General features: G+C 39.6%; 1 protein-coding gene and 1 long non-coding RNA gene across 14 annotated transcripts in view; one reads left to right on the plus strand and one right to left on the minus strand.

Annotated features, from left to right (window-relative positions):
* LOC126915945 (uncharacterized) overlaps positions 1-21,288 on the plus strand; it is a 350,506-nt gene that overhangs the window by 22,665 nt on the left and 306,553 nt on the right. The window lies entirely within an intron of this gene.
* LOC126916053 (uncharacterized) lies at positions 15,907-16,968 on the minus strand. Its single transcript, XR_007710410.1, has 3 exons — positions 16,883-16,968; positions 16,591-16,738; positions 15,907-16,328 (listed from the first exon to the last, which is right to left on the minus strand). It is a non-coding gene; the product is annotated as an uncharacterized LOC126916053 (long non-coding RNA).

Consider the following 21,288-nt stretch of genomic DNA (forward strand, 5'->3'; position numbering starts at 1 on the left):
AACGTCGTTCGAGACATTATCGTAACGGCGAACACGCGAAACTGCTTTCAGGATGGCCGATTCGCGAAACTCTGTCGCGGCTTGGGGTTCGCTCGAGTCGATACTCGTTTATTATAGATTTTAACGTGCACACCGAGCCGGCTAATTCCATTTGCATCCTGGCGCGCATCAGTGTGTCACTGACAACGCAATTATACACGTCGAGTTCTCGTTACGTACGTCGTTGAAGACAATATCGGCCGATGTAATCAAGTTTTCCTAACAATACAGATAAACGAATGCGGTTGGCTAACTAAAACGACCGCTACAATGAATTTTCGTCGATGGACAGCGGCACGGTTCACCCTCCGAACCAAATAACCCGGTGGGGTTCGAATTCGGTTCTCCCTTTCTTTCTTTTTTTTTTTTTTTCAGAAAAAAAATTCGACCGTCGAATCGACGATTGGAATTCTGGATTTCGCAACGTTGTGAATTTTTATTTCGGAATTTTTATTTTCATAGACTGTGATTGCTATTTGATGTTCCGTTGAAACAAAACAATTTCGAAGAATAGGCAAATAATTAAATAGCAAGGATGTATTATTGATCTGTCCGCAAACGATAAAGGGCTTGGCTAAACTCCCAACTATTCAATTCTCAAAGTTCTACTCCGAAGATTATAAAAAGAAACTAAAAGTGTCACAACTACGTGGAACTTGGTCAGCCTCTTCCGGAACTGTCAAGAACATCTTCCAAGTTGCAGTCCTGAAACCATCCAAACATTCTCCCCGGAAGGATCTTCCAAACCTTCGATTGCAAGTTTGTTCACACTCCAGACTTGCATGCTCGAACTTCTATTTTGAAACGATTGTAAGAGGGAACTAAAAACATCATAATCCGCATAAAAAGTACAGTTACGAAAGTTTCCATTCCAGTATCGTTCAAATATTTCTTTGAAAATGATCTATTAAATCTTTCTCATCCCGTAAACGCTAAAAGTGGATTAAAGATACCAAAACTACTAACTTGTATCCGAAAGGATCTATCAAACCAACGACTCCAACTCTACATCAACTTGTTCGTAAAATCCTCTAAACTTTTATCCTCAAACATCGACCCTGAGAAGAGTAGATATAAAAAGAAATGAAAAACACGAAGATCAATCCACCTGCTCCCAAAACTATCAAGAACATCCTAAAACTTCTAATTCCGATCCTTCGGACATTCCACGAAACGATCCTCTCCAATCTTCAAGTATCCTATCAACTCATTCGCAAGATCCTCTATGCTTCTACTCTGGAAGAACTCTATGAAAAGAAATGATAAATATCGAGATAAATAACTCAAGAAAGAAGAAAGAAGAAGAAACCTAAAAGCTTCGAATCTAAGCTTACCTTCGCAAACCTATACGAAGCTTCGATTTTAAGTTCACATCAAGCCATCAAGCGCTGCAAATTTTCTTAAACTTTTACCTCGGATTAAAAACGTCAAGACTAATCCGCTTTCTCCCAAAGCTACGAAGAAAATTTTAATACTTGTAATTCCAATCGCTCGATCTTTCCACGAGAAGATCCTTTCGAACCTTCGATTCCCGTATCGATCTATTCGTGAAATTTTCCACGCGATACTACCAACTCGCCCATATATATTTGCACAAAAATTCGACCTGGCTACACCGGTAAAAAGCGACAGAAAAAAAAGAAAAAAAAGGAAGGCGTCAACTTATTCCACCGCGATTCGAATTCACGTCCTTTGAAAAGCATCCCTCCGGTTCGGAAAGCGACAAAAGCTTGGCATGAAAACAAGCCGCATCCGCGGTGGTGACGCCGGTGGTGGAAAGGGCAGGTAGAAAAGGCGAGGAAAAGCAACGGGAATGTTTGGGCAGCGATAAGGGGGCACACTGTGTGTTCCATCGAGAGCGGGAGCGATGTTGCGCGCGTCGCGACGCAGCGCTTGCGGAACGGCCTTTAAGGTCGACTCGAGCCACCGACGGCAGAATCGCGCGAGCCACAGTGCCACTCGGACACGCAGTTTCTCGACTCGCGACCCAACGATCGGCCGTGTCGTATCGTGTACCCTCGAGACTCGTCGTCTTCGTCGAGGGGACCGTGTGTTCACGTTCATCGACCGTGTTCACCCCCGCGTTCGCCAACCCCCCTTTCTATTCCTCTATTCGTTTCCACCCTCGCGGTGTGTGTGTATGTATAAATACGCTTAACAAATTGAACACGATAACTGAAATTTTACTACACGTTTCGTTCTCGGAGCCACCTTTCGCGACTCTCGTGACGGTGTTATTGTTTGTTGTTACAATTTGCGTTATTGTTGATTGTACGGCCTCTGTTGATTCGTCATCGATCGATTCCTTCGGTAATTTGGTTGTTGCCAGTTGTGTGGATTAGGCAGTGACCGGTGGTGGTGAGCGTTGAACGAACGTGTGATCTGTGTCGTCGGGGGACCAACTCTCGGAGCTGGACTCGAAATCGTGGGGAACTTTGTGCGGAGGGGAGCTTCTTCGGTGAGTCAAATATTTTTTATTTTATTACGTAAAATTCTTTTATGCGTGTTTTTTCCTTTATGAAATTCCTTTTCGCGCGCGCATGATTGTGTACGTTTATGACTCGTTGTTCGTTCGAACGGTCGAGAAGTATTCCTGTTACGTTTGTCTCGTTAACTTTAATAAATGAGTTTACTGTTTAGAAGTGAATTGGAATTGATCGTATCGTGCCTCGCGGAACATAGTGTTCGTAACACGAGGGGAAAATTATGAAACGCCGCAAAAGCGTGCGTCAAGACAATTGTTTAATAAGTCGTCGACAAGCAGTGAACAGTATATTCGTTTCTCTCAATATCTGTCGGACAAAATCTGAAAGTATCTCGAATAACATTTAGACACAGGTTCATTCGTATTCGAGTGCAGTGTCGCGAGCGTGTAGGTGCATGAATAAACAGCCGGTCCACGGCTGGTTCGGTTTTTTTCCTGTTTTCGCGCGGACCTTGGTGACCTCGGCACGATGATCTCTCGATTTCGAGAATATCGTCGATCGTTGGTCTCGTGACCGGCTCGTCCCGCGTTTCCATGGTCTCGATCTTGACGCGACTCTTAACGTTCCTGGAAACCTGTGGCGCCTCGTGGAAATCAATCTGCTTTAATCAGTTGTAGCCGAGACGGACCCAGCCGACTATATTCAGTCAGAGCTGTTCCTTTGTCCAACGAATGGAACGTGTCGTCGTATGTTTATCAAACGTTGTTCGTCGAGGCGTCGATATTTACAAACCTCTTTCTTTCTTTTACCTATGCTTCTTTTCTTTTTTCTACTCCCATAATTCTTGGAAAAACATTTCGCGAGCCTAGATGCGTCATACCGTGTTTTCAAACGACTGCGAAGCCAACCAAAGGTTATATAACATTCAGTTTCTATCATGTGATATTTTTAGAAATTTAAGTTTCTAAATTTTCAATAATTCATAATTAGAACGTTAATTACCTATAAAAATTATGTAACTACGATAATGGGTACGTGGAAGTCGGTAATGTTCGTCGTCTTAAAGAATACCATTTCCCAAACGATGCCCCTTCTTCTTTAAAACCTAATATCTATAGTAAATTGTTTCGTGTGTTACGAATTTTGTAGAGTAACGTTCGAACTTCCGCGATAAAAGAGACTACAATTTGACGATCGTTCTGAACAGACGCGTTCACAAATAGCCGACCGTTAAATGCGCATAATTGAGTTTTTTAAGAATAATTATTCGAATCGCTATTACTACTATATATACTACTATGTATACTACTATACACCGCTATCTTGTAATTTGTAGATTTTTTAATTTTTTGCTAAAAACGTATGTTACTTTTTTTGTTAGTCTACACAATGGACGATGACTGTTTCGGGTCTTAAAATACCGTACGTTGTTGAGAAACTAGTTTCGAGGATTATCGGACTCGACTCTTTTCATATTCGTTCAGAAGCTTATTTTCTCGTTAAAAGCCGATGGAATTCAAATTTGGCGGTCGATTCGAGACTATTCCTTTTCTGCCGTGATTTCCTATGAATCATCGAGCGGTGTAATTGCGATGTTCCAGCTTGAATCTGCTCGTTCGCGTTAAACGATTAATAACGTCGTTTTCTGACGATTCTCCGATCGGAAAATACACGCTGTTCGTTCCGTATAATGCGTTTATCTCTTCTCGCGCAGGAAAGGACGTTGTATTCATAACAAACGGCGATTTATCGATACGTCCTCCTCGTTCAAGCGTTTTCCAACGGCATCGTAAACGTTTGAGGCTTCGTCTTCGCGTTGCTCGATCGACTAAGTACGAGCGACTCGCTCGTCGAAGCTGATCGCCGTGAATAATAAATAGGAACGCGTGTATTTTCTGCATTGATTAGCGGTTGCAGCAGCGGCTATTATCTACCGCGTATTTATCGCGAGATTAACGCGTCGCTGGACATACCGGCAGAAAAACGACTCGCGTCGTCTCCTACGTTCGTCAGCGTGTAACGTTGATAACCTAATATCTGTGAAAAGAAACAAATTGTCAGCGAACGGTTAATGAACAGAAAAGAGAAAAACCCCGTTTCAGCGTCCTGTGTTTTGGTGTTTGCGAGAAACGTGTAGCGGTTTACCGAGAAAATTTCGTTCGTTAGTTGTAAAGAATAATTTTAATTATCCTATTTGAAACCTTGTTACTTGGTTTAAATTTAATTATTTGTATCTTTACTTAGAAGCAGTAGAGTATTTAGGAAAGATCGAATGAACGTGGAAAATCATTAGGAAATTATCAGAATCTTTGGGAATTATTTTATTTGAAAGTATAGGTTACCCCTAAGTTTGATAAAATATAAAGAACACAAGGAATATATTGTGATTCATCCTGTTTAATACATTTCATGTATTATAAATTCATCCTGTCTCTGTATTTACTACAATATACGTAATATATACATAAAAACAGGGTGAATTTACGTTACAACCCGGTATAAGAGGGTTTGCATATCGCATTTTCATTTTTAAAAATATAAAAGTAGAATATTTCTATTCTCATGGAAAATTTTCAAGTGAAATATTTCCTCTTTTGTTTGAAATTTCTATTTACTTTGCCGATAGCTCCGAGTTGCAACTGGCGTAAATATACGGTACAAGGTACCTACGTTAACGAATCTTAGCTTTTCTAGAAAGAAAGATCGCGTTACATTAAAGCACCTTAACTTAGTGTCGACGCGTCAAACAATTCTCTGGTAATAATTGCGAGGGGAAACTTCCGTTCCGTATCCTCAATTTTCAACTGGCTCGCAACTTGTATAATCAAAAGATACATTAACGCGCTCTCCATTATTAACGACAGCCTCGTTATCAGCTGCCAAAGCCAGTCACTTCACCTAATAACGCTTACTAGGGAACAAAAACGAGAACAGAAGCTGTGAATTAACGTTGCAGCCAAGAACAATGTAAAATTCGCGACGAGTCAACTTTCTCCGCTTCGATTCCTCGCTTGGGCGCGATGCCGCAAGCAGAAAATTCATTTTTTCTTTGCCAGCAAAAAACAGAGCTGTTTCGGCTGTCGTTGTGGAACCGGTATTCCCAGAAGGTCTTTCTCGATCGTACGAAGATCGTCGTCGGTCGCTGACAGCGCTCGATCGTCGTCGAGCAAGAAGTCGAATGACTCGACCGCTCCTCTTTTGTTCACGTTCCAGATCACGTTCGACCGGATTTCTGAGGGACTGGTAGCTAATGTCAAAGGCTTGGTCACGATATCGATGACCATCGACTCTTATCTATCAAACGACTCCGCTATTTCTATCTTAATGAAATTTATCGTCGATGTGAAATGCGTGTATCGTGTCTCAGGACAATGTAGAGGGTCGGCGTAGTTGTAGATTCGGATTTGATTAGTACACTGCCTTCTTTCGTTGAAAAATTGTCCGTCTAACGTTTCTCATCTTTTAGGTGAAGTTATACGAATCACTGAAACGCGAATTTGATTAACTGCATCTTTCTGAATTTTTCAATTTCTTTAGCTAGAAGCGCGGTTCAGTGTCTTGAAAAATGTGCAACTTAACGATTTACTAACAGCTTTTGAATGCTAAATAGGACATTTCAATTGATAATAATAGGAATAGCGTACGTAGGTATGCAATCTTATAACGCTAATGCCTGTGAAATTTGCGACGATACGCCCACGAGACCACGCGGTATCTCTAAAATTATGGGCAGACGGGCGTTTGTTTGATATCGTTTCGGAGCTCGCCAGGCGTTCCCTGTAATTGGAGTGGTGTACGTCGTAGTTATAATGTTTCTATAGCAAGTTTGTCAATATGTTTGTCTGGGAGAAATATAGGAGGTTGATTGGAAATGAATCGAATGGGAAGCAATTGGTTAATCAGTAATTATTTTTATTCAATGTCGCCTATAAATAAATGATTATAATAATTTGAATATATAGAAAATGAATAATTCGTACAGGTAGGACTCAATGGAAAAGTAGTACAAATATACGTTTTCCTTCTTTTTCTTTTTTCTAACAACGAAACTATATCTTTTTAGAGAGTTTAGTCACGAATGTTGAAACTTTTAATACGCAGTAACATGTTTAAACCTTTTAGTAGCATTCAAATTTTGCTATCAAAGTTTAATTTTAGCCGCAATATCTTTAAATTGAAGATTTTATCGTTTGCACTTTTCTTCCAGCATAAAACCAACGTATTAATTATACCGCGCCATACGCTTTCTTTCATAATTGCAAATTTAAAGACACGTAATTCAAACATTTAAGTTTTATATAAATGAAGTTCTCAATACCTTTTACATTACCGCGCAATTAGCTATTTAGAAATATTTCTCGAATCTACCCGCAAATTGCGCGCTGTTCTCGAGCTGTCCTAAGTGCAGACACTTGAGACATCTCTTCAACTTCTCACCTTCCGTTCCACGTTTCTACGAATTCTCGCAAGAAATTCGCAAACTTCACGAAACATTAAACCGAAGTTTGTATTCTAATCGATCTGGCCACGATTCTTCTTTTTGAGAAACCAACGTTCCACGTCCTCGCACGCGAACAAGAGTCGTTGAACGAGCAAGGATCGTCTCTCGTCGATTTCGCCTCTCGTCTGTCGATGAGGCAAATAATAACAGTAATGCCGGTCACGATATGCTCAGCGTTGCGAGACTGCAATCTCAAAGTAACTGGCATTTTTCCACGGAAATACCGACAGCGAACCGTAGCTTCGTCGCATCAGCCCTTAGTGTCCGCGGTCGGTCTCTCTGTCAACCCGTAATCAGGCCAGCCGGTGTCTCTCCAGCGAAATGAAATTACCCGAAATTACGGCGCACCTACGTACACTACGAAGTAATCGTGAAACTCCTCTGTTGTTCCTTTGCCGTGTCCAAAGGCGAAATAACGACGTTAAAACAACGAGGAGGATTGCAGCGTGGAAAGAGAGAGGATATTCGGTATCTATGCAAACGCGCAACGCAGCTTCGTTTGATCGCCTTCGACACGATCCTCGTAAAATCTCTGTCAAAGGAGGAATAACTCGTCGAACGAATATCCAGACATTTTCGGGAAAAGCTACGTGCATGGGATAGATATAAATCGTATGCATCGTGCATGACTGGAAAATCATGAATCAGGGTAAATTCGAGTTTTTAAGAATCCCATACGTTCAACCTATCCTTAGACGATTCTTGTTGTAAAAATCATAAACCAACTTAAATCTGAGTTTTTAAAAGTTCGGTATATTTTTATGTTTCATATATTCGCCTTATCCTTCTAACGGTAATTGTTCGAACTTGTAGCAAAGCAAACAGCTACTCTCGATTCGTTTTCAGCCGCATTCTTGCTTCTTCCTTGTATTCTTCCATGTTCGCGGACCACTTCCGCTTTCCTTCTTCTCCATTACATTGTTTATCGTCTATACAAGTAGAGTAAGACAGCTTTCTACTCGGTTATGTCGCGTAGCCGCGATTGAAACGCGCGAAAAAGACGGCTTATCCTTTGTTACTCTACGATCTCTGACTCGCTTTCACGTGTTTATGCAAATTGGTGTCCGTATTTCACGTAACAGTTCGTATAAAGCGGTAATCAAAGTAACCAGGACCCCCATAGGACGAAAAGGGGAGCGCAAAGTCGCTGAAGATGAACGCGAAATCCCGGAATATCTCGTCCCGCTGATTCCACCGGCGACCGTGAGCGACGACACGAACGAATCTCTCCATCCTCGAGCTCGGGAGTCTAAGCGAAAGGAAGAAAGAGAAGGGCGCCCGACCCCGGAAAATAGTCGGGGAAGAATTCCCGGCGTAAATCCATCTTTTTCGCGAAAACTTCGTTTCGAGGTATCGGGCTGGAAGCCGGCTTAAGCGGTGCGAAGCTGCCAGTCTGGCGAGAAAGCACGTTCTTACCGGCTGCACGGCCGCTTCCTTCTCCTCGTCGCTCTCTGCGTTTGTTCGCGTTGCGTCGACGATTCTACCCTCGTTGGGGATGCTCTTTACCGATGAAGTTGTTCGTTTCGACGTAAGATCGTGCCGCGAGTGCACCGTTTTCCCTTTCGCTTTTGATGCGTTTAGAGTTGAGAGGATTCTTCTGATACGATCGATGGGATTTCGGAACTGTTTGAGCGATAACAGACTGGATTGAATCGTAAAGAGGGTGATGATCGTTGAAATGCAGGTTTCTTTGAGGAATTTCGTACCTTCGTAAGTACCGACGACCAGTTTTCTGACTGATTGAGCCGTCTTAGGTTCTGATAATCTACTAGCAATTAGAATTTCTTTCGTTATATTCCAATCGTCATTTTTTTCTTTTTTTTAGATTTTACCATAATATCACCTGGAATTATCCCATTCGGAAATATTCAGAAGTTCGATTTCATAAATCATCTACCAAATCCCTGTTCCATCGAATCTTTTTTCTTTTATGACGGTTATTATTCTCATTGGAAGTTTCAAATTTCCATAAGATTAATTAATGCACTGTTTGAAAGTACCTCGTTCGCAAATATTAAAAAATTCCTAATCCCAGATCTTAGAGTACTAATTCCTAATTCTAAAAATTATAGGGATTTAAAAAATCTTGTATCAGGTATAATAAACCTCTAATCTCATAGAAATATAGCAAATCTAAAATCTCGTAGATTGTCAGAAATTTGACATTTCCATAAAATTATGCCCCTGCAAGCTCTGGTACCGCCTACTCAGCGCCAGAAAATTCTAAAAAAGGATATCAAAGAACAAGGTAAAGGTCATCGAAACGTAACAACACGCTCGAAAACGCTTTAGCTTGGTCGTGGAACAAGCAGAAGTGGTATCGATCAGGCAGCCGCGTGGCCATAGGCGCGACATAACGAGTGGCGCGGCGTGTGCAAGCTGTTGCATCCTGTACGAGCGACGCAGCTGCTCGCGCGCGGACACACGCGGGACCGTGAAAGGTACAGCCTCGCGAACGATACGTTGCAAGTCAATGTCGACTTCGTAATCGATTCATAATTTGCGCTCGTCCTCTCTGTGTCGGCACCGAGGTAAAATTAGCGGTTTTCCAACTCGTCGATCCGCTCTGTGCAATCAAAATCCAGCTTTTTATTCCTGGGGTGGAACGATCGAGTTTGAGGCCCGGAGAAAATCGTCCGACGTTTAATTCAGTTCCCTCCTACCAATTACAGACAGTGTTACTGCTCTGAACGAGTTTTTACTGGATCCATAGGATGAAACGAAAGTAACGTAATTCTTTGGAAGTAGTTGTAAACAGTAGATGATTCGAAGATTCGATAACTTAAAAATTGTATTATTTAAAAATTCTATAATTTGAGGATTTCGTTATTTGCAGATTTAACGCTTGAGGAACGACTGATTTTGCTGCATCGAATGATTGAACATTCCATGATGTAAAGATCACGAACGATCACAGAAGACTCTGTCGATTAACTTTTTCTTTTCAAGGGAAAAATAATTTTGTAAACAAAATTTTCGTAAAAAATATCAAGAACATTAGCGATCCGTAATAATATTCGTTTTATAGGATTTTAAAATCTTTGATTGCATTACTTTCGTGCAATACTCTAATCAACTTGACATGTTACGACAAATGAGAAACAGTATGTTCTGCACGCTACTTATTATTTATGAACGTTGCGAATAATGTTTCTGATAAATAACGACTTTTTCTATTTTTAGTAAAAGAATATTCAAATTCCACTTCTTATCCCTTCGTCAAATTAATTTCTTACCATCGAATTAATTTGTTAGCAAGGGAAAAATCACGTTAGAAAAATGACGAACGAAGATTAATAGTTCGATTAATTAAGATTAAAAATATACAAAGTAGACTATTTGTTACGATATTTGCTAGATGCAATTTTATTTAAACTCTCTTCCTTTGGTTGTTATTCATAAAGATATGAATTTGCATAAAAATTCACGACCTTTCAATCATTGTTGGACAAATATGTTAAGTAAAAAATATATATTAACAAATATGTTAAAGTGGATTTCATTATAATTATTAAAAATGTTGCGAGATACCTGCTGTATATAGCGTAATAGGTAGCGAACAATATTCGTGTCTCTTATGCACTCGATCAACGTTCTCACTTCGTTACTTTAGCACTTCGCAACTTCGTTCTTACCAGCGAACTTTCCAGCTAGTTTTTATGTGGAGCGCCGGAGCAGAAGTTTAGTTTCATGAAGATTGTTCTTCCTTTCTTTCGATCGTTAGATAGCGTGCGCTATGATGCGAGAACAAGATGGCATGGCCATTACATCTACCAGAAGATGCTTGAAATATTAACTTGGGATAAAACGATGTTCGTCGAACAACTGCTACATTCGCTGTTCATCGGAAGAATTAAAACTCTCGGGAGAGAATCACGGGAAATTGCACGTAAGAAAAGGGAAATTATATCGATGATTAATCGTCTCTCGCTTAGAGAACTCGTTTCTGCTACGTGAACCTTCTTGATCCTTCGTTAAAACGATTCTCTCTGACCTATGAATTCTTCCTATTAAATTCAATCAACTACAAAATACGTTGGAAGTCAAAGCATTCGACAAGGAACTCGTTTAACTCTTTCGAGACTAATGGAACGATATCCTTTAAAAGTAACTTTTAAAAAGATTGTTAGATTCTTATAACTTTCCTGACAGCGTTCAGGCATCCGGGCATCCAGAAAAATGTGATTGATTATATGAATAAAATAGGATAAGTTCCTTATGAATAATCGACATTTGTTATTTCTTACTGAGATATATACGGCTTTCTTTTCTTTTTGAAACACGATACTCATCCTACCGATCAATACCACATTTCTCTACTTAACCGATGCGTTACATATTCAGTCGCAAATAAATATTCCAGTGTATAACAAATGGCTCTAAGTCTCATCGAATTTGCGATATACGGAATATAACAAAACGAATCGACTGACAAAAATGCTGCAAATTTCCCAAATCTAATACTTTTTTTTTAATTTGAATAAATTACAACCCACGCTATTATATAGATATATATACACATACATATATACACATATTACAACGACTACTCTTCGAAGAAAATCGGTCTCGAAATGATTGACAACCGTCGGCCGTAGAAAATTTCCATGCTGCTACAGAAATTCCATTTCTCCTTATTTTTCGTCTTCTTCATCGACAACGTTCCCCTGTTTCGTTGCAATGCAGGTTCGTAAAATGGGAACGCGCGAAACGAGAATTCAGGGCGATGGTGCCCCTCTCTCTTTCTCTCTTTCCCTCAACTCTTGTGTGCATACACGCGACTCGACAGCCGAGAATGCTGGTGTATAGGCGGGTATAGAGTTTCGAAACTCCTTTGGAACTTGTTCGCGGCGGAAGTGGCAGTCTCAGGTGAGATCGGTAACCGTGGCGATACTTGATTTTACGAGCAATTCGCATAGCATTAACGATTGCGTTTACGCAGCTGCTTTCACCGTATGAGGCCAGATCTATTTTCTTCTCTCATCGGTCTACTGTTCCTTCTTTTCACATGCGTCTGTTGCACAGAGTATTTATGCGATTCGCGCGTCCCCTCCGTATGCTTCTCTGCTTCGATTATTAAGTTTAATTGCCCGCGAGCAATGACACCGTAATGGGCGCGCGATGCTTGTGCTCCTTTACGATGAAATACAACCACGTCTTTGGTGAGAGAGTTGGTTATTTCTTATACGACAAAAAAAAAAAAAAAAAAATTAATACGTGATGAATATTTAGCTCAAGAAAGTTTCTGATAGACAGTAGCGTGAAATGTTGATACATTAATATCGAAAAGACTACGCAAGATAGTATTGTTTTGATTCGTAGAGTCTCGAAAAATGATAATTTTCATCGACAAGATCCTCAGCATTTTTTAATAGTAGACAAATTAGTCGCGTTATTTTAAGACATCAACAAATTGATAAAAGTTACTATTGTCGCTAACGGATATAATTATTCGCAAGTTTTTCACTCTAACGAGAGACGAGTATTTTTACTGTTTTACTGAAGCTGATGGTAGATGGTTTTCTCGGTTCGAATGAAATATCAGATAATGGAAAATTATTTTGCAAGAGCCAGCGATACAGAAACAAATAAAATATTTATCTAAAGAGTACAACGATATAATTCAGAATTTCATAGCGTAGGAATATTTTTGAAACGGTCTGCATGCGAATATCGGCGTTCTCAGGAGGTTAATGATAGAAACCGACCGGAAGTCGCATCGCGACGGGAAGAATCCGGAGAATTCCATGGAGATCCGGTGCAATAACGGGAATTACATTTGGTCGGTGTTATGAGAGCGACCCTGGCCGAGCGTGCGACTTCATTTCGCTATTCCAAGACCGCCGATAGCGGCCGGCTCGACGCCGATAAGCACCCACGTGTTGATGCACGACGCTCGTCGAATGAAGTATAGGTTTTATAGAAGAGAGTCGCTGCTCGAATCGAAATCTGCCCGATATTAGCCTTTTCACGTGTGCACCTTCGAAATTCTCGTCTCTTTTCGCTGCAAAATGAACGTGCTTCTCTGCTTCCTCGAATAGAAAAACCAGCCTCTGGCTCTTCTCTATCCCCGATGGGAAATGGAGACGTGGAAAAGACGAAAGACGGAAATGGATGGCGGATCTCGCGATTAATTATTGATTTATTAGGTTATAATATACGAAACCGTTCCAACATCGTAAATTCATTAGCTAAACAAATTTACATTAACGCGTTCGGTATTGAATTATTCTCTAATTACCGCGTACAATATTATTGTTGCAACACAGAACGTGGAAAGATCGAAAACGTTTCTGAAATTCGATTGGAAATTTTTCCTGATGAATTGCCAATCTAATTTTAGAGTTAATTTTTATCATATTGTGTTTATTAGGTTGTAATATACGAAACCGTTTCAACATCGTAAATTCTTTACCTAAACAAATTTACATTAACGCGTTCGGTATTGAATTATTTTCTAATTACCGCGTACAATATTATTGTTGCAACATAGAGCGCGAAAAGATTGAAAATGTTTCTGAAATTCGATCGCAAATTTTTCCTGATGAATTGCCAATCGAGTTTTAGAGTTAATTTTTATTATATCGTATCATAATTGACTTTCAAATTGAACTTTCGGGCTGTATTACACTTCTAGCGAACGGACGATAAACTGATAAATTCGCTCAACCATTTGTGTTTCCTAGTAATTCTTGTAATTTTTTGATGTTTGTGAAGCGTGATTTTTCCGTCATATTAATATTTGCTGCGGTGACAAAAATGAGACAGTACATCTTTGACGAAACTATTAATTATTCCGTATCGATCTTCGTTGCTACGAAGTAATATCTGCTTCATCTCATCTCGGACGCTAATTTAAATATTCTATTGACTTTATGCAGCACAAAGTTCTTCTTATGATTGAAAAATCATTCCTCTCTTCAGTGGCAGAAATTTGCTACGTCGATAGAGACGAACTTCGATAAGATCCGTTGTACCATGTTGTTTTTCTTTGTTGGGAAACTTTCATATATTAAATATTCTGCTGACTTTACGTTGTCCTAGATAAGTCAAGCTTTTTCTTATATCTGCAAGACCTTTTTCCTCTTGAATAGCGGAAATTTGCTTAGAAAGCGTAGCCTATTGCACCATTCAACGTTAATCTAGTACAACCTTATCCATTCTGGCTTCCATTGAACAAAATCCTCTACTATGTATTTAGTGTTGCCTTGTTTCAATCGAATCGATAATGACAAGATCGCAACACTATTAACGCAGCGAAAGTTTCTCGTTCTGACAGAACATTGAATGTAAAACTTCAAATGATCGTACTTCTTTCATCCCTTCCTTCTTCGTCATTAACGTTGTTCAATAATTCTGTATAAATAACACAAAAAATCAGTCGATGGTTAAGATAATTGGAAAAGAAACAGTTTCCTGCATTCAAAGGCAGTACAATTTTTCTGAAAAACAAACGGATGATATTTTACGAAGAATGATATTTATGAAATTTTCTAAACAACTAAGGATATGTTTGACATTATAATAATCAACATTTCTCACGAGCAAAGATATACGAAAGGTCAGCTTTATATCGTTTACCTCTAGATTCATATACACGTTCTATCTATATCTACACTTCAGGTTTGCATAAGTAAATACGCACAGCCTATTACTAAAAAAAATGATATCTCAATAATTTCTACCTCAATAAAGCACGAATATATCGCTTTCGAGATGCAACAAATTTCCCAGACGAGCTTGACCATTTTAAAAGTCACCGCTTTGAACGGCCGCATTTTTCCTCGTTTTTCAGCAATTACTCCGTTCTATCTGAGCTTAAATGGAAAACCGATAGTCTCGGGAAGAAACGCGATCGGAGAGACAAAAAAAAAAAAAGGAAGAAAAAAAGATACGTATCGAAACGGAGAGTGAAACGATGTATATTCAAGCTGTTCGCTCTCGTTCGAAAGACTACGGGGAGAAATGTAGGACAAAGCGGTAAAATAAATCATCGAGCGACAGAAAGCAGAAGACGAGGGAAAGAGAGAGAGATAAAACAGTCGAAACAGAAACTCGGGCGAAAAATCGACGATATATTATCGCGTTCCGCAGAACTGCTTCTCTATGGATATAGTACGTTTATCGATTTCTCTGGAAAATCGAAGGCTACTATAGCCGAATGAAAAATCCATAGGTCGAGAGAGATTGTTCAAGGGGAGAATGAAATGCAGCGTAACGGGATGGTCACGAGATAATTCCATAGCTTTCGTAGCTGCTCCAGTTCTCTATGGTGTCAAGGTTGCATCGCAGGGACCTTACCAAAAGAAGCACTAAAGCAACCTCTCTCCCCGTGCTCCGGTTGAATTCACCGAAGAATCGATATTCGTTCGTTTCATTCGCTGCATCGTGAAACGACAGATCGTACGCTGGCTCGTGAAACTATTTCAACGTTTACCATAGAAAACTTGTATGTCCATATTGTACGTGTCACAGGAAACATTTTGAAATTTCGTTACTATTATTACGAGACACGACTATCGTGATTATATTGGTTGAATTTGAAAACAACCTGTAAATTTTGTCTATCGTACATGGAATACATTTTCAGATTGTTTTAACACTATACAGGATATTTATTACACGTATACGTATTTTGTGAAAATTAACTTTAAACATATATAGTGAATTCTAAATATAATCTTCCAAAATATTTAGGTTTATTAATATAATGTATACCTGACTGCTTTAGTACCTTCACGACCTCTGCGAAATATATACTTGTACTAAATATCTTGTAATTTCTATACGTGTTTTCAGAATTGTTTTACATATAAATAATATAATCGAATCTTAGAACAGTGCTAATGAAATTTCAGAATGTTTCATACGACGCACATAATATATTTATAAGCTGTATCTGCGAGTATTCGAATAATTTCGTGAGCCTGTGGTGCAGTATCTGGTTTGAAGTTACCGAAATTTATTGCTAATTAAATAACATTTTTCGTAATATTCTGCCGAGGAAATGGATGCTGTATCTCCTTCGGAAACCCTCTCTAGAAATTCTATTTATACGCTCGCACAGTATGCAATTGATAAAAAATTCCAATATCGTGCCGTATATTTCGGAGTTTTTTACTTTACCAATGAGGAGAACATTTACGATGCTGGTGCACGTGGATCGTTGAAAAATGTGACGCAGACCAACGTAATATACCGTCGTTACTCTCTATCGATTACCGCCGCTACTCGCTCGTGTGCCCGGCAATAACGTAATTTGCGGTTCCTGAGAGTGCATCGTGCCACTTGACGCGAACACGGCCCTTCACTCTTGATGCACTTCCTTCGACGTTGCAGTTTGCATAGGTGCGACGCTCTGGCTCCCTATATTGACGTCGCCCATTAAAAAAGACGTGTAGCGATTTTAAATAATCGAAATTGCTATTCGCAGTTGAAAAGTTTAGAAAAGTAAATATTTTAAATTAAAAAAACTTTCGATAACCATACATATTGAAGATCATAGGAGGAAAACACGACAAGTACATTTTTCTTGATTTCTTGACTTTGATGTTACTTAATTGCGTTAATGTTACATGTGACTAAACAGAAAACTGTTAATATAACATAATTGAAAATGAAAACTTGCCAGCTTTAAAGATGAAATCGTTTAAAAACAGCCAACAGGTTGAGCAACTTTTGTAGAAGCCAAAGCTTCCATTTCTTCTTCTTCTTTTTCTTCTTCTTCTTCTTGCTTCTGTATAACAACGTAGTGCTATGTCCGTGCAAAAGCCTAGAAGAACCAATAACAGGTGAGATCAAATTCAATTTACCAACGACCCATTGAAATTCACTCTGTAAAATTCACTCTTATAATTCTATAGACGGATTACGGAAAGAAATTTTATTTCTTCAAGACGCTATACATTTTTACTACCAGGGAAGAAACATTAAACGGCGTGGATTGATGATAAAGGCGACCCGCATTGATGAGACAGTCACGCTTGCCTACGATCGAGCAGGGACTCGAGATTACGTTCGCACACGAGCGAACCAAATCGTTGTCGCTCGACGATGGTCGCGTAGCGTGGCCCTTATCAGCGTCATGCACACACGTGTCTACACGTGCTGGTTGGGTGATAAGCGCGACAAAACGTCACTGTTCTCCCGTGAAGTGCGAGAGAGCTCCGTTCGTCTAATCACCGGGTACACTGAGTGTCTCTCGTTCCCCTATCCTCTACGTTGGCGTGTTCTTGACACCGAAGGTGTTCGTTCTGGATGTAACACGAGAGTTTATGCGATGGACTCCAGTGTGTCGTTGATCGAGTGACTACGTATGAACCGCTGAGAAGCTTCACTTATCAACTGCATATATCGAAATGTAAAGAAAAGTGGTGATATTACGAAGTCATTGCTCTTTCAAAATTTATTGTAGAATTTATGATTGTTTATGGTAATAGAAGGTAGTAAATCTTATAGGAGTCTATCAGAAGTTCTTCAGAGTTCTTTATTAGAAATATATTGTTCCGTACAGCGACCCAGTCATTACACACTCGCCCATTTCTTCATCCACAACAACCCTTCGAGAATAGAAGTTTCTGATATTCTATTCTCAGTATACACCTTTTTCCAGTTTTATTTCTCTGTCCACGCTTTCCTTAACATGCCCACTCGGATCAGCAATAATCTTCAAGAAGACGTTACTGCCGTGTCGAAAGTTAATTCTTGCTTTTACCTTATGTCCCTTAGTTTTACGATGCATTCTTTAATGATATATTTAAAGTTTACAACGCTTTATTAACGGTAACGTTAACAATCCGTACCCTCGAGTGACCGTTAGTTTGGGAATGGTCAGTTCTCATCTTGTCTACCAGTTTTTCCTATCAATTAGCATCGATGACCGCTACCCTTACTGCCTTACCGAAAATTGCAACACAATGTTGAGGGCGAATCCGCTTGTTCTATGTTCTAAACAGGCCCATTTCAAGCTTTCATTTTTTCCACATGCATCACCGATACCTCGCTTGCACTCAACTCTCCGTTCAAGAAACACAGTAAAACGACACCGTTCAGCTTACACTGAACATTCATCCGTACATTGAGTCTTACAAATTGCTCTTTGTTAAATATATAGTTATATTTAAACGTTAAAAGCCTGTGTCAGATTCTATCTAAATATCCTTGTCATCTTAATTGAAATAGGAAATTCGGCTGATTCGTGGCGCCAATCCTAATCGAGACGAGAATTTACGGCTCTCGTCGACGAGTCACTGAGACTGGAGACGCGACTCCCCGGGAACATAGTCGAACATTTATGTATATACGTATGTGCATACTGAGGCTACGAAAAGTATTTGTAGAAGTAAGTTGATTAGATGGAATTATAATAAATTGCGTAGTCAGTTGGATAAGAAATCTGAACATTTAAATGTTCTTTTTATTTTTTATTTTTTATTTTTACATAACATATATGGAAGAGCTCAAGCATTCCTTTCCAAAGACTTATTCAGACATAACCAAACAGTACAAGACGCTTTGCCTAATGACGAAATTTATACGCAAAAGGATAGTAATCCTTGAAGCGAGCCAGTGTACCGTACACAACAAGCTGTAGAAGTCGGCAACACTTGATTATGTCTATAACGGCGAAGTTATTCACGATTACGATTTTAATCCTTGTAAACGTAGACGTTGGCGACAACAGGAAGTTGAGCAATTCATTTCCATAAATTTCCATTAATTAATAATGGAAATTTTACTACGTAGACGCGAGTACAAATAGCACACTGTTCGTTACCACGATTCGTGTTATTACGTGCCCCTGTATACTAAATATCCAACTATTACATAATATCGATGATAAAACTGCGAAGATATGATATCTGAATACTGCTGAAAGGTCGTATAGATATTGGAATAATAGCAATCCTCTCAAACCGAATACTATTCAAGGAAGACAATTTTTGATAAAACGCAATCGTATTTAGATAATTAAAAACATTAAATTTTTTACTAAAAGTACTGGTATCTGCACTAAACTTTCTGAGATGTAAAATGTTATAATATGAATATAAGACATATGAAAAAGTCACATGAGTCTGATATGAAGTAAGCACAAAAACGAAGATTTTCATTCATTATCCCGTAGAAGATAATGGAGGAACAAAATGTCACAGGGAAAAAGGTATTTGGTCGATGAAAAAGTCCAAACAGTATAAAACCTCGTTATTCCTATCATCAATGAAAACTTTTTCCTGGCAAAAATTTTGTTTGTTAATTAGCTTCCCCGTGATAATAAACGAAAATTTTGTACACATGTTTTACATTTTAGGTATCCAGGTCAAAAGGTGAACTAAAAGACGGCTTTCTAAATTTGGCTTTTCAGTTGAACAATTTACTCCAGCACGTTGCATTAATCGTTCATTTTATCCGAATCAATTTTCAATTATATAAATAACGTCGATCTTATGAATATTTTTGCATCTATTTTAGACAGCGAATTATTCATTTCGTCAAGTATCAGAGTTCGCTTTTACTATTAACGTCTCACTTATGTTATAGCAATCTACGTCACAGGCATTTTTAGTTAACGTAATACTATCGCGTTTAGTCGGAAACTCTTTGCCAAGGGAAATAGATGGTCCTCCAAACGGAATTGTCGACGCAGCGATCTGTTTTATACAATGCTGCTATTCGTCTGTTCGCTTAGAACGATTTTCTCGTTGACCAGGCAGCATGCGAGGCAACCGAAGTCACTTTCGATACGGATGCTTTGCGTATCGACCGACGAATCGCTTTCTCGAGCAACGTTTCGCTTTAACGCCCTTATCGATTCACCTTGCGTTCGGCTAGACGGTATTCTTCGAATTGAGTGGGCGCGGAGGGACACGAGTTATCGAGCCACTAAAACTTTCATTTGCCAATCCACCGACGAATTTCGCCGTATCGATACCCCTACCATCGGACCGCACTGATCAACGTCTCTCCAACTTTTCGTTTCCATTATCGAAAGCCTCGCCGAGATACGCCGATCTCGTTCTTGGACGAATATAAATCACCGGGGAAAGGGGTAACCGGGGATGTACGAAGCGCTTGGAACATTGAAGTGGCTTCGTTGGTAGTTTTTACATCGAATGCAATTTTTCATTCGTCGAAAGACAACTTAATTATGGGAAAATTAATACATCGAGTATGGGAAAGCAACAAGTAACAGAAATATTTCCACAAAGATAAGATAGGTTATTACAGAGATTAATTCGTATGCCTACTCGGTACACGTTTCGCGAATAGCGAAAATATTTCTCAGGCCAACTTCGATGCCTCTGTATCCGTGTGGGCAAATGACATTTCTTCCCGCTAATTGTTTTTCATCGCCTACATCGTTCCAAGGATTTGCTCTTTCGAAGGAACAGACAGGTTCCAGGATTAATATTTTCAATAGTACCTGTTGTGAATGAGGCAAGATTTAATAGTAGTTTACAGCCAGGTGCGTTCCGTTGGCGGTAAAGTATTCAACGTTCATTCACGCCCACTTTGAGAAATTTGCCGGGGATACCTTGCTCGCTTATACACGTACATTGAACGCGTAAGTATGTAGAATAAATGTGCGCCCGGTGCTTTCAGTGTATTAAGCGTTAATGATCAAAAACGTTATAAAAAGTCCCTCGGTGTTACTTTATTTTAAAACAACGTATACCATGTAGCATCGTGGCAGTTTCAAAAATAAGAAAAAAGGAACAATTTTACAAAATAATACTTTTTGTAGGCACTATACTGTAGGTAGTCACTGTGTATTTTTATCGTTAGGAACATACCAGGTATTTACAAAAGTCGATCCTCTTTAGTCGGTCGCGCAGCGCGAATCGCGTCAGAAAAGAACCTTGTCCTCGGCGAATTTGTTTAAAATAAAGACTGTGCAGTTATATCGCGCGACACAGGCTCCTCTCGAGCACTTCGCCGCGCGTAATAAAACTTTTCGGCCGGTTCTCAGGCGTCCGCGGCGAGCAAACGGAAACTTCGCTTCCGACACGACGACGACATTGCGAAAACTTTCGAGGTCGCGTTGCTTTCTGGATTTCACCCTCCACTCTGCCGTGTTGCACAGCGACTTCCTCGCTGGTTTGTAATCTCGCAAATGGTCGGGTCGAGGAATTTTACACGAACCGTTTAAACCACGACTCGGCCAATGGTAGAAAAAAATCAATGCGTCTGCCGCATTCCTCTTTCGCTTGTTTCGTGGCCGCCGGCGTTTGATCACGGAGGATACGTTCCATATTATCGGCCGATGATTCATCAAAAATATCCACGTATCGGACGGAGACGCGAAATCGACCACGTGAAACG

The sequence above is a fragment of the Bombus affinis genome, chromosome 5, assembly GCF_024516045.1.
Source record: "Bombus affinis isolate iyBomAffi1 chromosome 5, iyBomAffi1.2, whole genome shotgun sequence".
NCBI lineage: Eukaryota > Metazoa > Arthropoda > Insecta > Hymenoptera > Apidae > Bombus > Bombus affinis.